This window comes from Colossoma macropomum, unplaced genomic scaffold (genome assembly GCF_904425465.1).
Source record: "Colossoma macropomum unplaced genomic scaffold, Colossoma_macropomum, whole genome shotgun sequence".
In the NCBI taxonomy this organism is placed as follows: Eukaryota; Metazoa; Chordata; class Actinopteri; order Characiformes; family Serrasalmidae; genus Colossoma; species Colossoma macropomum.
Window position 1 is genome coordinate 515,892 of NW_023494805.1, and position 15,697 is coordinate 531,588.

General features: G+C 38.4%; 2 pseudogenes; both read right to left on the reverse strand.

Annotated features, from left to right (window-relative positions):
• LOC118826312 overlaps positions 1-15,697 on the reverse strand; it is a 545,149-nt pseudogene that overhangs the window by 490,613 nt on the left and 38,839 nt on the right.
• LOC118826348 lies at positions 4,853-9,662 on the reverse strand (annotated as a pseudogene).

Below are 15,697 nucleotides of genomic sequence, written 5' to 3' on the forward strand. Positions count from 1 at the left end.
TTGACACAATAACACGGTGATGAACGCATATTACCACTAAAGTGAATTTCGTATGAGATTAAGTAATGATCTGAGACTGCTGTGCTCTGGGGGAGAATGGCTAAGTTATCTATGTCTACACCAAAGGTCAGTATTAAGTCTAGAGTGTGGTTGTGGTAGTGTGTGGGCCACTTTATGATTTGGGTGAAACCTGTGGAGTCTATGATAGATGTAAATGCCTTGCTTAGTGCATCTTGAGGATTGTCAAAGTGGATATTAAAATCTCAGACAACTATTATTTTATTTGAAAGCGTTATTAGACTTGATAGAAACTCAGAGAATTCCTGTAAGAACTGAGAATATGGCCCTGGTGGCCTGTTGACTGTAATTAGTGCAAAGGAATTTTTATTTGTTCCTTGATCACTTATATTAAGAAAAAGAACTTTAAAAGAGGAGAAATTATAGCCTACTTTCTGGCTCACGCCTAAAGTTTAGTATGGATGGTTGCTATACCTCCACCTCGGCTGCTTAAACGAGGGCTATGTGCATAGCTGTAGCCTGGGGGTGTGGCTTCATTTAGACTTAAGTATTCATCGGGTCTAATCTACGTTTCTGTGAGGCACAGAGCATCAAAACTGTGATCGGTAATAATTTCATTTACAACGACGGCTTTAGGAGTAAGGGATCTTATATTAAGCAGTCCTAGATTTAGACCAAAGGTGCTGTCACTGCAAACTGGTATAACTGGTCAGATGTTAATCAAGTTACTGAAGCAAACTTTTCGAGGCTTTTTGATGTTTTGTTTTATTCAGGGAACAGACACAGTCTCTATTGGGAGAAACCTATGAGCATTTGTATTTATAGAATAAGTATTTATATTAGCACTTGCCCTATTTACAGTATAAATGCTAGCAATCGCATTATCTTCAGCAGTAACACTAGCATTATTAGCTGTAGTGTTTCTATTTTTTCTGCTACTTACCTGGCCTTCACTCTGAAGTCAGCAGATGACCCTCTCGATGTTCCAGGAGAGAATTACAGATCCTAGACAACTAGGGTGGAGGCCATCCCTCCAGTAGAGTGCTGGCTGTTCCCAAAATGAGGCCCAGTTGTCCACGCAGGCCAAGCCGTTGAGGGCGCACCAGTTGCGGAGCCAGGACTGCAGCGCAAAGAGCCTGCTAAACTGCTCAGATCCCCTCCTGTACGTGGGAAGCGGTCCGGAGATGACGATCCTGGCGTCTGTCTTCTTCCTGGTGGTGTCCAGTAGCGTCTGGTGGTGCTCCTTCAGGACCTCACTACATCGGTCAGTGATGTCATTGGTCCTGACATGGATCACCACGGTCCTGAAGGGTGAGAGCCGAGGGTAGACACGTGGCTATGTCTAAAACATGTGCACCTGGAAAACACAAAACAGTTGCATGGGTATTTTTAACCTTTACTTTAATGTGGCGGACAATAGAACTACCAATAACGTAAACGGAGTCCTGTGTAGAGGGCCGAGGCGCCACGTCGGGTGATGAGGAGTGCCCGAGACATAGGTGAGGGCGTAGGAGGTGAACTGAGGGCGGCGAAACGGTTGCCGGAGGCGAAGATCGGCTGGGGCAGCGTTGAGGGTCTGCAAGGCCCTCTGCGCCACTGGCATTCCCAGGGACCATGTGGGGCTGGCATGAGAACAGTATCTCCCAGTGTACGAAAAGACGAGGCTGGTGCAACCACCGAGGGGGAAATTTCCCGGGTGGCTTTGAGCATCAACTTCTGCCGAAGGAGCTCATCCTGCTTCTTCAGGAGGGCGGTGATCTGCCGATCCAGCTGGGCCAACTCTGAGCTCAGGGTCTGGAGGGCGCGTTCCTGGGCGGACGCCATGGTGGATGGGCTGAGGGAATAACTGTGAGAGAGACAGAGAAAGAGAGGAGGAGAAAACAACCCTACAATCAGTGCAAGAGCCGGACCTCAATAACAATGACCTGCAGTATTCACGAGTGGAGGTGCTCTCTGCTGGACTGAAGAGTTTACACTGTAAACTAAAGATCCTCAGGTGAATTTTTCTGTATTCATTCATTCATTACTCCCCCCTTCTTGCAGTTCCAAATAATGTCTGGAACACATTATTTAAGTCTAATTATTGCATTTCAGTGAAATACTTCATTTGATATAACTTGTAGATCTGACTGCTTGTATTTTGCACATTTTATTTCCACAACAATATCTGACTTTCATTTTTGCACATTTACTTTACTATAACAATGTTAGCTGCTAGAATACTGAATCAACCAAATACTGAATTCTATTGCTGTTCTGGTCGCTACTTCAGTGACTGCTTTGCTCATAAATGTTCAGCTATCTGCTAATATGTCATAGTATATTACATTTTCCTTTGCACAACTCCGCATATTTTTAGTACCATATACTGCCTGTGTTCTGTTCTGTATTTATTTTAAGTTTTGCATAATTATTTATTGTACTGTATTGTCTGCACGGTGTAAATTGTATTGTTTTGCACTTGTGTTCCTGTGTTGTACCCTGGTCCTGAAGGAATGTTGTTTTGTTTCACTGTGTACTTATATAGCTGTATATAGCTGAAATGACAATAAAGCCTTGACTTGACTTATTCCACTTCAAGTCATGGAGATCTACTGACCTAGAGGGTCCAGCTCCAATACACCTTGCTGTAATATTCAAATGTCCCTGAAAGCCTTTATTACTTGGATTAGCTTTGGTGCTAATCTCTGCAGCGTGGTAGATCTCCAAGATCAGGACTGGGCACCTTTGGTCTATGGCATGTCTGTGTGCTTTATTTTATGCCCCTGTTAGCACAGCTGAAGCCACTAATTCGAAGTGGTATCCACATTCTTTCAGTCATGAGGTGTACTTTTACCCCATGTGCAGTGGTGTCTTAGCCTGCAAACCAAAAAAAGAGTATTTAAAGTGTGAAATGGTACTACAAGGGGGCTATGCACCTAAGGTTTTCACTCACCTGCGCACCTGTGTAAATGTGATGTGACAATAAACATGATTTGATTTGGTGAGCTATAATTTCTCTGTAACATAACCTAATTGTCAAGACTTACTATTTATCCTCCTTGAGGTCCCATCCACTATAGCCTAGGAGTTCAACTGGATGTGCAGTGCTGCTAATAAATTTGACATGTTATGAGCAGGAAAGACACTCTTGTTGAAGACTGTACTGTGCAAATGACACCAGACAATACTGTAGAACTACAAAATTTCATTTTTCTCCGTGTGTTCAATTGCATTGACATGCATCGCTTGAGATGGCAGTAGACTTTCAGGTGACACAATGCATATCCACCAGACACAGCATCCCTGAATGTGTGAACCTGATTTGGTCTATAAGTACACTATATTGCCAAAAGTATTTGTTCGTCTGCCTTCACACGCATATGAACTTGAGCGACATCCCATTCTTAATCCTTAGGGTTTAATATGATGTCGGCCCACCCTTTGCAGCTATAACAGTTTCAACTCTTCTTGAAAGGCTTTACGAGTGTGTTTATGGGAATTTTTGACCATTCTTCAAGAAGCACGTTTGTGAGGTCAGATGCTGATGGTGGACAAGAATGCCTGGCTCATCCTGATGGAGGAGCGTGATTTGTCACTCCAGAGAACATGTCTCCACTGCTCTAGAGTCCAGTGGCGGTGCTTTACACCACTGCATTTGACGCTTTGCATTGCACTTGGTGATGTAAGGCTTGGACGCAGCTCCTCGGCCATTGAAACCCATTCCATGAAGCTCTCTACACTGTTCTTGAGCTAATCTGAAGGCCACATGAAGTTTGGAGGTCTGTAGCAATTGACTCTGCAGAAAGTTGGCGACCCCTGTGCACTATGCGCCTTAGCATCCACTGATCCTGCTCTGTCATTTTACGTGGCCGACCACTTACTGGCTGAGTTGCTGTCATTCCCAATCACTTCCACTTTGTTATAATACCACTGACAGTTGACTGTGGAATATTTAGTAGCGAGGAAATATCACGACTGGACTTGTTGCACAGGTGGCATGCTATCACGGTACCACACTGGAATTCACTGAGCTCCTGAGAGCAACCCATTCTTTCACAAATGTTTGTAGAAGCAGTCTGCATGCCTAGATGCTTGGTTTTATACACCTGTGGCCATGGAAGTGATTGGAACACCTGAATTCAATGATTTGGATGGATGACTGAATACTTTTGACAATATAGTGTATATTACCTGCTGAGGATGAATGTTGATGTTGAGTGATGTAGTTTATCAGTCACTTTATAAATCAAAGAATATCTTTGTCAGTGTTAACAAAATGTATTTATGTTATGAATTTGAATTACTTCAAAGCCATCATTTACTTAGGATAAACTACACCAGAGCATTTGGCCTGTATCTTGAAAATAGTAGGATAACCTGTGTTGTCTTCTTTTATTAAGTAGTTGTTATTTAGTGACAACAGCAAAAAAAACATGTGAATCTTATTAGAAGTCTTATAAATCAACTCAGCACTCCATAGTTCAGATGGATGTTTTCCATCAGGGCCCTACTTGTTTCATCAAAGCAGAGCTGATAGTGACGTTGACTAATGGATCTTTATGTACTGGTTCTCAGAAGATAACACTTGAAAATACTGATTGCTTGAAAAGCTTACTTTTTTTACTAAATTGAGTCACTTGAAGGTGTCAAACAAGAATGCCTTCTTACAAAGATGTTAAATGGTCAATCGTGTCTCTTCAGTTGTCAATTCTGCACTCTCTGCAGGGCAGAAAAAAAAACATACTAATTTTAACTATGTCTGTTTTCTGTTAAACTGGCCCAAACTGAATCTTCCCGATCATCAATTGAGGACAATAGTTTACAACAAGAACATGTAACATCTGGAAAGTACTGTTATTTAACAGTTTATGTATTTTATTTGCTGTTGATATACAACACCACTGCAAAATTTTACCACTGTAGAACTTTGAGGAAATGCCTACGTATTTTATTTGCATCTTGGAAAAAAAACGATATATTTAAGTGTTACATATAGCTTAATGCAAGAACTGAATCAAGATAAAGGAGAATGTAATTTCTGTGCAGTAAGCAGCCCAAAATCACGTGTTTTGAATTAACATGCATATGTTTTTACATCTTAATCCATTTGTGTGTTTTTTTTAATCTGAATGTCTGAAAAAGTTCCCACACTCTGAGCAGTGATATGGTTTCTCTCCAGTGTGAATACACTGGTGTTTGCAGATGACTGTACAGTTGACCTCTTTCCACACTGAACAGTGAAGCGGTTTCTCTCCATTGTGAATGCACTTCTGTTTCTTAGGGGTACCACATTCTCTAAACTTTGTCCCAACACTGACCAATGTTTTTTTTTTCTCCTTTACGAATGTCTTAATATTTCTGGAGACTACTTTGTACAGTAAAGTTCTTTCCACACTGAGGAGTGATATGGTTTCTCTCCAGTGTGAACACGCTGGTGTTTCTTGAGGGTACCACTTTCTCTAAAACTCTGTCCACACTCTGAGCAGTAATACGGTTTCTCTCCTGTGTGAATGCGCTGGTGAGTCTGGAGATGACTTTGTTGATTGAAACTTCTCCCACACTCATAGCAGTGATACGGTTTCTCTCCTGTATGAATACGTTGGTGTTTCCTCAAAGTAGCATTTTCTCTAAAACTCTGCCCACACTCTGAGCAGTGATACGGTTTCTCTCCTGTGTGAATGCGCTGATGTGTTTGGAGGTGATTCTGTTCAGTAAAATTTTGCCCACAGTCTGAACAGAAATATGGCTTCTCTCCTGTGTGAATGCGTTGGTGTCTTTGGAAATTAGTCTTTACAGTAAATCTCTTCCCACACTCTGAGCAGTGATACGGTTTCTCTCCTGTGTGAACACGTTGGTGTTGTTGAAGATTACTCTGGCTAGTGAAACTCTTTCCACACTCTGAGCAGTGATAGGGTTTCTCTCCAGTGTGAATTCGCAGGTGTTTCTTGAGTGCACCACTTTCTCTGAAACTCTGTCCACACTCTGAGCAGTGATACGGTTTCTCTCCTGTGTGAATGCGCTGGTGTGTTTGGAGATGATTCTGTTCAGTAAAACTTTGCCCACACTCTGAGCAGTAATACGGTTTCTCTCCTGTGTGAATGCGCTGGTGTCTTTGGAAATTAGTCTTTACAGTAAAACTCTTTCCACACTCTGAGCAGTGATATGGTTTCTCTCCCGTGTGAATGCGCTGGTGTTGCTGGAGAGTACTCTGGCTAGTGAAACTCTTTCCACACTCTGAGCAGTGGTATGTTTTTTTTTTGCCTGTATTTTTTTGTGTTTGTCTGTTAGGTGTGTCTGTGTGGACAGCTGCAGCAGATGTCTTCTCAGCACTGGAGCTTCTGAACTCCATGTCGTCATTCCTAATTTTTGCAGTGTGATGTATCCCTTTTGATTTCTTTTCTTAATGGATGTGTTTGTGGATGCAAATTACAACTGTGCTGGAAAGTAAACAGTAAGAGCAGAAGAAGGCTTGCAACTGGAGATCATTCTGGAAGAGAGAAAGGAGAAATATCAATGCCAAATGCAACAAAATAGAAAAACACTAATGGAAATAGAAAAAAAACTGTAGTGGCTGTGGGCTTTACAAAACAAAATTCCACAAACAGAGATTCAATTATAATACAATTTTACCCAATTGTACGATCAGTACTGTGCCAGTGTCCCTGAAGCTGTGTCAACAATATTACCACATACTCAAGATTCATTTACCTCAATAGTAGTGATTTTTAAATGTGCAATAGATAATATTCTTATGTAACCAAAAACATGAAAATGAGCATTTAACACACAAATAAGAAAGCAATGTTGTGCTTTACTTTGATTAAGGATTTCCAAAACTGCATAGAGAACACAGACCATAAAACAAAACACACACACAGATTATTCTGGATATGTTGCTTTCAAAAGACACAAAATTAGAAGAGTTTGTCAGGGTTGGTGACCTAATCTCCACAAGAATGTGTGCTCTCACCTTTGCTCTGCTCGCTTTAAAATCAGTCTAACAGTGTATCAAGTATGCAGAAGACACCACCTTGTTTGGTCTTTTTTTTCGAAATGATGAATACACATACTAGGAGGAAACAAGATGTCTGGGGAGTGTAGGGTTAACATTCTGGAGTTGAACACAAAAAGCCTGAAAATATCATGTATAATGTGTTTGTGGTTAATTAGCTCAATCTAGTGCTGATAATTTAACAGATAGCTAACTTTCATTCTAAACAAGCTGGAATACACCTGATCCCACTGGTTTAATCAGGTAGTCTAAGTAATCAACAACTAATAACTTGTGCCCATGATATTTGTTGGAGTGAAAATTCACCACACCAGCTCTTTGTGGATAAGATGGGATGCTCCTGGTTTAGAATCTGTGACTGTTTTAGACCTGTTTTCTTAATACCCTTCATTGAAATGGATGGTCTGGTTCTATAAAAGGTGATAAATTAGCAATGCTGGCAGATTCCTATAAGTCTAATCATAAAGAACAGTAATGGCTGAAATGTGGTTTAAGAACAATCTCTGTCCCAGAAGTCCCAAAAACTGGATGTGAAGCCAGCTAAAATGTCCATCCCTAGCTGTGATGGAAATTGTTATTGTAGCAGGATGCCTGGTCAAATAAACTCTTCAGAAGAGATGGCAGGAGGATGTTGTATGATTTATGTCTTGACAAGGAAATGAAAACCTTCAAACTGCCTGGTGACACATTACTGCAGTGTCAAATGACACTCCAAAAATGTTTGGAAGGTTTTGTGCTTGGTTTATGAGTCTCCAATGGCTGGTCATGTTGGTATTAATGGAACCATAAGACACTTTTATTGTTTTACTGGTAATGAGTCAGGTGGCTGGTAAGCCAAATCAAGTGTGCCCTGTTCCTGTTGTTGAAACTTTTTCTTGAATAATGATAATTTTGTTTCTGCTAACAAAACAAGAATAAGAGATTAATATTTCTGACTACTCTGCATGTCTGAACTCAGTTTACAGAGACTCTACTTATGAGCAACATTAAAATAAATGTATTAGTTAGCTTTGGTTTTGTTTGCCTAGGAAGGTTTAGACAGATCATTGCTTCATTTTCAAAAGATTATATATGAACACATCACTACATAGATTATTTTTACTTCTTTCTCTGAGATTCACAAGAGTCCATCGAATTTTAAAAAAATGGTGAAAGCTTGATTCTGTGAATAAGTCAGTTGGTTGTCAATGTTCATCAATGGCCATAAGGTGTGTGGCCATCTGGAAATTATCATAAATACTCTCCTACAGCCTAAATGAGAGGGTAATATTTCCCAGTATGTGGGTGTAGTTAAAGATAATTTTTGAGCACTCTGTAAACTGGTCAGGCAAAGCCTAACTAATGAAGTGGCTCATTCATTTGAAATTGGGGTGAAAGTGATAAACTGGGCACAAAGTTTTGTGGCCATAACACAGTGATCTCAAAGGTAGGGATCATCATGTTCAGAGCAGATGTATATGAAAATATGCATACAACAATGTACACAAACATAAACAAATAGGGTATACATAACAACATAAACAATCCTGAAGTATACACATTATATGTTTTTTTAAAGGTTTTTGTGTTAAAGAGAGCTTTAAAGATTAGTTCAATATAAATGCTCCATCTCCTTTTCAAATGCAATGAAAAGGGCCATCGGCCTGAGAATTTTACATGTGTGAATATAAAACTTAGCCATTAAAAGTTTAACATTTATCAGATAGATATTTGTGTGGGATTAGCGCTGTGAGACCAAATAATACATGTTTTCAAAATAAACATTTTTTTTAGCAATATTAACAACAATTGACGTTTTGCCAGATTTTTTTCACATATTGACAATAAATGCCAAAATAAGTGAATAACTGTAAAAAAAAAAAAGTTATTTTTGACCCCACTCAAACTTAACCCCATATTCAATGAAAAAAATGACTCACACATAATAGTGCCAAAGAAGTAAAAGCAGTAAGTATCTGCTCAAAAACTACTTACGTACAGAAAAACTTACTTATACAACTATAACATCTATTAGTATGAAAACTGAAATTTGTTAATTCTATTCTTCTTTGGGATCCTTTTGTTCTAAAACAAAAAGCTATTGAGAGGTGTGAGGAACAGTAAAGTAGTTGAGGGACTGAACAACAAAACAAAATGAAATTAAACCCAAGAAGGAACCAGGAACTAAATATTAACAATTTAACTGAGGATGACAGAACTGAAAAAACAGTAGATTACTTTACTCATGATTATACTTCAGTAGAATTACAAGTATTATCATTTGAAAACACTTAGGGAAGTACAAATCCATCAAAGTATTTCCTAAATGTAACTGAAGAAAGGGGACTAGTTTGCCTTCGTCTCCAACACATCAAGAAAGAAAATATTATCACCCAAAATCACAGAGCTAAGCTAAGCACTAACATTAGCCTCATCAGCTCAGCTTAGTCTGGATGAAAGCTGCTTCTTAGTTAGCTCACTTACTTAATACATTTTACACGTTACTTTTTAAGAAGAGAACATTTTTCTATCCGTTTCAATAAACACAGTGTAAACAGAGTGAAAAAGTGATAAACAGCTCTTTACCTTCAGCAGATCAGCTCCTGTTTCTCTCTCTCTAATAATGCACAGCTCTTCTTCTGCGTTTTGTCATTGGTGAGCTACAGTTACAGCACTAGCGCCCCCAACTGGCTGCAGTGGGACTTACACTTCATCCCACCTGTATTCCAACAAACCCCGTCTCCTGTGCTACGAATGGCTAGAAGTTCAAAAGAGCAGTCCCGCTGATTGGCTGGTTGAGAAGCCGTTCTCGTTACTGGAGCAACCAGCATCAGAGGCTCTGACTCATTAATTCCTGTGTATTTACTGTAGAAGTTATGAATTTACACAAATGACATAAAATAATGTAATAATGATGATTGGAATACATCTAATAAATAAATTGCAAGATGAACAACTAAACTATTATAAAAAGAAAAGTTATGATGCATAACATCAACATAAACTTTTTTAAGATATGCTTTTTATTTATAATTCTAAAAGTGTTTATTACTGAGACAATGTCCATTTGGAAGAGATCAAATCTGGGCATCATGAAAAAAAATGGCACTTTGAATTCAGCTGATAAATTTACATACCCTGACTGAATTTGTCAGATATTTTCTATTTTATACAAAATAGACTGTGCGGCATGGTCTGTGACCACTTCATGGTGTCACCCTTCCAAGTAAACTCTCCATTTTTCTATGGCCCATTTCAGTGCAAGACACTTTCAGTTAAAAGTGAGTACATGTTAGCTCATGTCCCATAACACATAATAAGAGTTCCACAAACCCTCTTAGAGCACTCATACTAACCACCAAATCTATGGAAGCAGAGAACAAATTAAAAAAGTGTAAAGCTGAGTCTTGAGTATATCAATAGCAATTGAAAAAGATCACCTGTTCCACTGATCTGTTTTACGTTATGTGGACGGCCAGGTTTGTGTGTGTCGTGTACTTGTAGAAGTGATGGCACCAGGATGCACTGTAAGAGGAATATAAGCTGGTAGAGGGAGTGTGATGTTCTGTGCAATGTTCTGCAGGGAAACCCTGGGTCTGGGCATTCAAGTGACAACACCTGTTGTAAAAAGCGCAATATAAATAAACTTTACTTACTTTAAGTACTTTACTTACCATCAGGGAATACCACTGCAATGAAGAGTTGTACCTGGTCTGCAATGATGTTGAGGTATGCATGTGTCAAACTGGCATCCACGCTGGTGCCAGCTTGACACACCCTTCATTGCAATGGTATTCCCTGATGGTAGTGACCTCTGTTGGAGGGACAAGCCCTGCCACACTGCACACATTGCTCGTATCAAGCATCACTGGGTTGTGCCGAAACTACAAGTCCGATCTGCAGTGCCTCCACCTCATAACTTGCAAATCTTAAAGTATCTGCTGCTGTCTATGCCTTGGTGGGTTTTGCCAACATGTAGAGGACCAACAGCAGAGTATTTTTGCTCACTGTTCTAAGTGAACAGGATAAGGACAGCTTTTCAAAGTGGTGTTTTCAATGTGCTGGTCAGTCTTACCAATTCTGGTAAGAATGGATGCTTGCAAGAACCTTAATCAGGCTTTCCATCTCCAAGTCACCACTTTGAAGTGTTTCTCAATCTTAGTCTGCATTAAAACAAATGAACATTTGACAAAAATATCTCACAGAAAAATGCTTCCTGCAACACATCATAAATAGACTGCTTTTCCTGCTTGGTGACAGTTTTTCCCTTAAAATGAAACATAGTTTGTTACTTTCCCTTCCCTGAGATCCTTCAGACATTTCTCTTAGTTAAGGTTAATAATGAGGCATTCACTACAGTGACTAAAGTTTTGCTGTAATAAAAATTTGTCACATTGTCAAGTTTGTGTAACGATGTGTGATTCTGCTAAGTTAGGTAATTTCAACATTTAAACTGCTGTTTCTCCTACCACCATGGAGAATTATTTGGTTTAACTGTTGGTGGACAACCCTATGCACTGAGGATGTGATGAACCACCTGTTACATCGCTTGTTCACCTATGACTATGTAGTCAAGCACAACATCAACAAATTATTAAGTGTGAGGGTGACACAACTGTGATAGGACTCATAAGCAATAATGATAAGTCTACCTTCAGAAGGGAAACACATTATCTGTCTGTTTGGCATCATACCCTGGTCCTGAATGTCACATCGTGCTCCCTGAACACCAGCAGCAACCTCAAAACAGCACACCGGTGGCTTTCCTTTCTGAGGACACTGTAGAGCAAATCAGATTTGTTTCTTGTATCTGACTTCTTAGACTTACTCTTCAGATTTCAAGTTACAAGTGACCAAATCTGAGTTACAATTAAATAACAGACTTACACTTTATTTGACAGTACAAGTAATCATAGGACAAGCAAACTGCATTATCATTAATCTAATGATAATAATATTTACAATTTATAACAGATTTAAACTCTGTCTGTACCAGGCAGAATCTGTGTCTGTCTACCAGGTCTCCAATCTTCTTCCTCTGCAGGGCAGAGAAAAACATACAAATTGTAAAGATGCATGTTTTCTCTTCAGCCAGCCTGAACTGATTCTTCCCAATTATCAATTAAGTTGACCTCCAAAAGACAATAACTTATGCTGAAAAAAGAATCTTGGAAAGCACTTTTATTTATTAGACAATTTATGCTGTTTGCTGTTGATATGCACACTGCAAAAAACTACCACTGTTATAGAAAAAAAAAACTTTCAGGAAGAGCCTACTTATTTGTATCTTGGAAAAAGCAATGCTTTTAAATTTTGTAAATTTAATTATTGTATTTCTCATGCATACATTTTTACATCTCAATCCATTTGCCCATTTTAAATTTGAATGTCTAAATCTCCTTCCACACTCTGAGCAAGATTAAGTGTTAAGATTCTTCTCTTGTGTGAATGCACTGGTGTTTCTTAAGGGTACCACTTTCTCTAAAACTCTTTCCACACTCAGAACACAGATAGGCTTTTTCTCCTTTATGAATGCGCTGTTGTTTCTGGAGACTACTCCTTACAGTAAAGTTCTTTCCACACTGTGAGCAGTGATAGGGTTTTTCTCCTGTGTGAGTCCATTGGTGTCTCTTGAGGGCACCACTTTCTCTAAAACTCTGTCCACACTCTGAGCGGTGATACAGTTTCTCTCCTGTGTGAATGAGTTGGTGCGTTTCAAGATGACTCTGTACAGTAAACCTCTTTCCACACTCTGAGCAGTGATAAGGTTTCTCTTCAGTGTGAATGAGCTGGTATTTCTTGAGGGTAGCACTTTCTCTAAAACTCTGCCCACATTCTGAGTAGCAATATGGTTTCTCTCCAATGTGAATGCGCTGGTGTGTTTGGAGATGGTTCTGTTCAGTAAAACTTTGACCACAATCTGAACAGTATTATGGTTTCTCTCCTGTGTGAATGCGCTGGTGTCTTTGGAAATTAGTCTTTACAGTAAATCTCTTTCCACACACTGAGCAGTGATACGGTTTCTCTCCTGTGTGAATGCACTGGTGTTGTTGGAGATTTCTTTGGCTAGTAAAACTTTTTCTACAATCTGAGCAGTAATGTGTTCTTTCTTTCCCTGTTATATTTTGTGTTCGTGTGACAGGTGAGTTCATGTGGAAAGCAGCGGATGATATTTTCTGAGTACTTGAACTTTATAACACCACGTCCTCATTCCTGATTTTAGAAGTGTGATGTATTTATTTTGGTGGTATTTCTTAACGTGCTTGTGGATGTAAATTTGAACTGCACAGGAAAGTAAACACTAAGAGCGGAGTAGACTTGCGACAGGAGATCAATCTGGAAAAGAAAAGAAACAAAAATCAATGCCACATGCAACAAAATATTGATAAAAACATCAGTGGCAAAGGAAAAAAGCTGTGTTGGCTGTAGTGTTTATAAACAATATTTTACAGGCATAAATGTAACTTATTATAATTAAGATTTTACCTAGTTCTCTGATCAGTATTGTGCTCAAGTCCCTGATGCTGTGTTGTCAACATTCCTGCATACTCGAGATTCCTCAAGAGTATTGATTTTTTAAATGTGCAATAAATAATATCCTTATGGTATTAGCAATAATATGGAAATGTTGTCCCCTTCATTGTCAAGATCAGCACAAGCGCAGTAGCCAGAACAGCCCACAAAAACAAGTTTTTGTGTGCTATTTGAGACAAAGACTACAAACTATTTGAGGTTTTTATCAGATTTTACTAGTGATTTAAATGCTTATATGTTGAGAAACAGTCATTTGGCCTTCAGTGTCAATTGTTTTAGTCTCTCTCCATCCAAAGACTGAAGAGTCTGGTCTTTTATGGTTTGAAATAACTGTCTAGTGGCACTGCCAAGATGGCCACTGAGTGATTAGACTTTCCTATAAGGACTTCGGAGGTATGAGCCTGGCATTGGACAGATTATTCTTAATTCTACTACTCAGAATCAGAAGATTCTATGAAACCTTAAAAACTACAGTATAAATTTGGTTCTGTGAACAAGTCCGTTGGTTTTGGCCCATTTTTGTTTGTCTACGGTCATTAGGTGTGTGATCATCTGGAAATGATGAAAGATAGTATCCTTATAGCCTAAAGGGGTGGGTAATATTTTCCAAATGGCAATGTATTTAAGGACCATTTTTGGTCATCCTGTATAGAAAGACTGTAATTCCACAGTCATGTCTGTGTGAACATGTACTATCAATTCAAATGTGACTGCTAGATCTAGCTTTCAAATCCTATTTTTAAATTACACTAAGAGCACTTATGGCCTGTATAAAATGGTCAGAATAAACCATTTTTTATCTTAATAAGTAACAATGAGCTGCAGGATTCAGGAGTGGAGGATCTATCTGTTGGACTGAAGAGTTCACACTGTAAACTGTAGATACTAGGATGAGCTTTCTCTGAATTTGATCTTTAATGATAAATGCTAAGCTCTTCTTTAATATGAAATCAACTTTGGAAAAGCATGTTTCATCAGTGGTAAGTTGATTTCATTTTTGCATCATATTATAGCTTCATGATATTTCCTTTACTGTTTGTTTTCATTAACTGTGCCTCGTCATTCTTCTCTGGCCTGACTCAATATATCAGTAGAATACAGCTAGTAAAATCAAGGAAAGCAAATAGGAAAAGGGGTTCCAAACTTTAGTAACTTTACTTGTTCAATTCATATATGATATTTTATGCTCAAATATACAAAACATACTCCAAATCTAAACTCCTAAAGTCAATTTCACTAGCATGCATTTCCACTTTGGTCATTGTAGAACAGATCAGCACATGGAATTGGAGCTTTCTTTGTGCTACCATGTTTTATAACTACTTCATTTTATAGGTGAGTTTTCTGTACATTGAATCTTAAACAACAAATGTTAAGCTCTTACATTTAATATATTTCTGATATTAAGAAATGAATACTCATTCAAAGTTGCTATAAATTCAAAGTTGCAGGTTGCCATTTTTTAATTATGAATATGGTACTGTATTTATCCTGTACAATCACATCATACTGCAGTATCAGAATTTACAAACTAAGAATTTTTGTACAAAAAAACTGCTTGTGCATATGACTTCATTTCAAATTACACTCTCATTTAAATCCTACAAGATGCTTATTTTAAAATTTATATAATTTATATCATTTCTACATTACCTCATGTTTAGAATACTGTAGTTCACTGTAAAAAGCAGAATAGGGCAGAAGCTGATTTAGTGTTTTATACACTTTCACTGTTTCAGTCTCAATATTTTTGACCTTATTAAAACTAGTGAAACACTTCGTTACAATATGAAGTGTATCAGCAACAAAATAAATTTAATTCACTTTTTATGCATTTTAATTGTAAAGCAACTGTACTTATTTCCATGTGACATTGTGACAGTAAGACAAAGTAACATAATGAAATGCATTTACTCTGCCTATACAGACAAGTTGGCTGTAATATATTTGCAACCTGTGAAAAATCATCAGCTTTAAAATCAGTAAGCTCTTTCCTTAAAGAGCTGGACTTCAGTAACAATAACCTGCAGGATTCAGGAGTGGAGCATCTCTGCTGGACTGAAGAGTTCATACTGTAAACTGAAAATACTAAGCTTTCCCTGAATTAGATCTTTAATGGTAAATGTTTAGACAATGGCAACTCCTTGTGCTTTATAGACATAAAAGAAGACA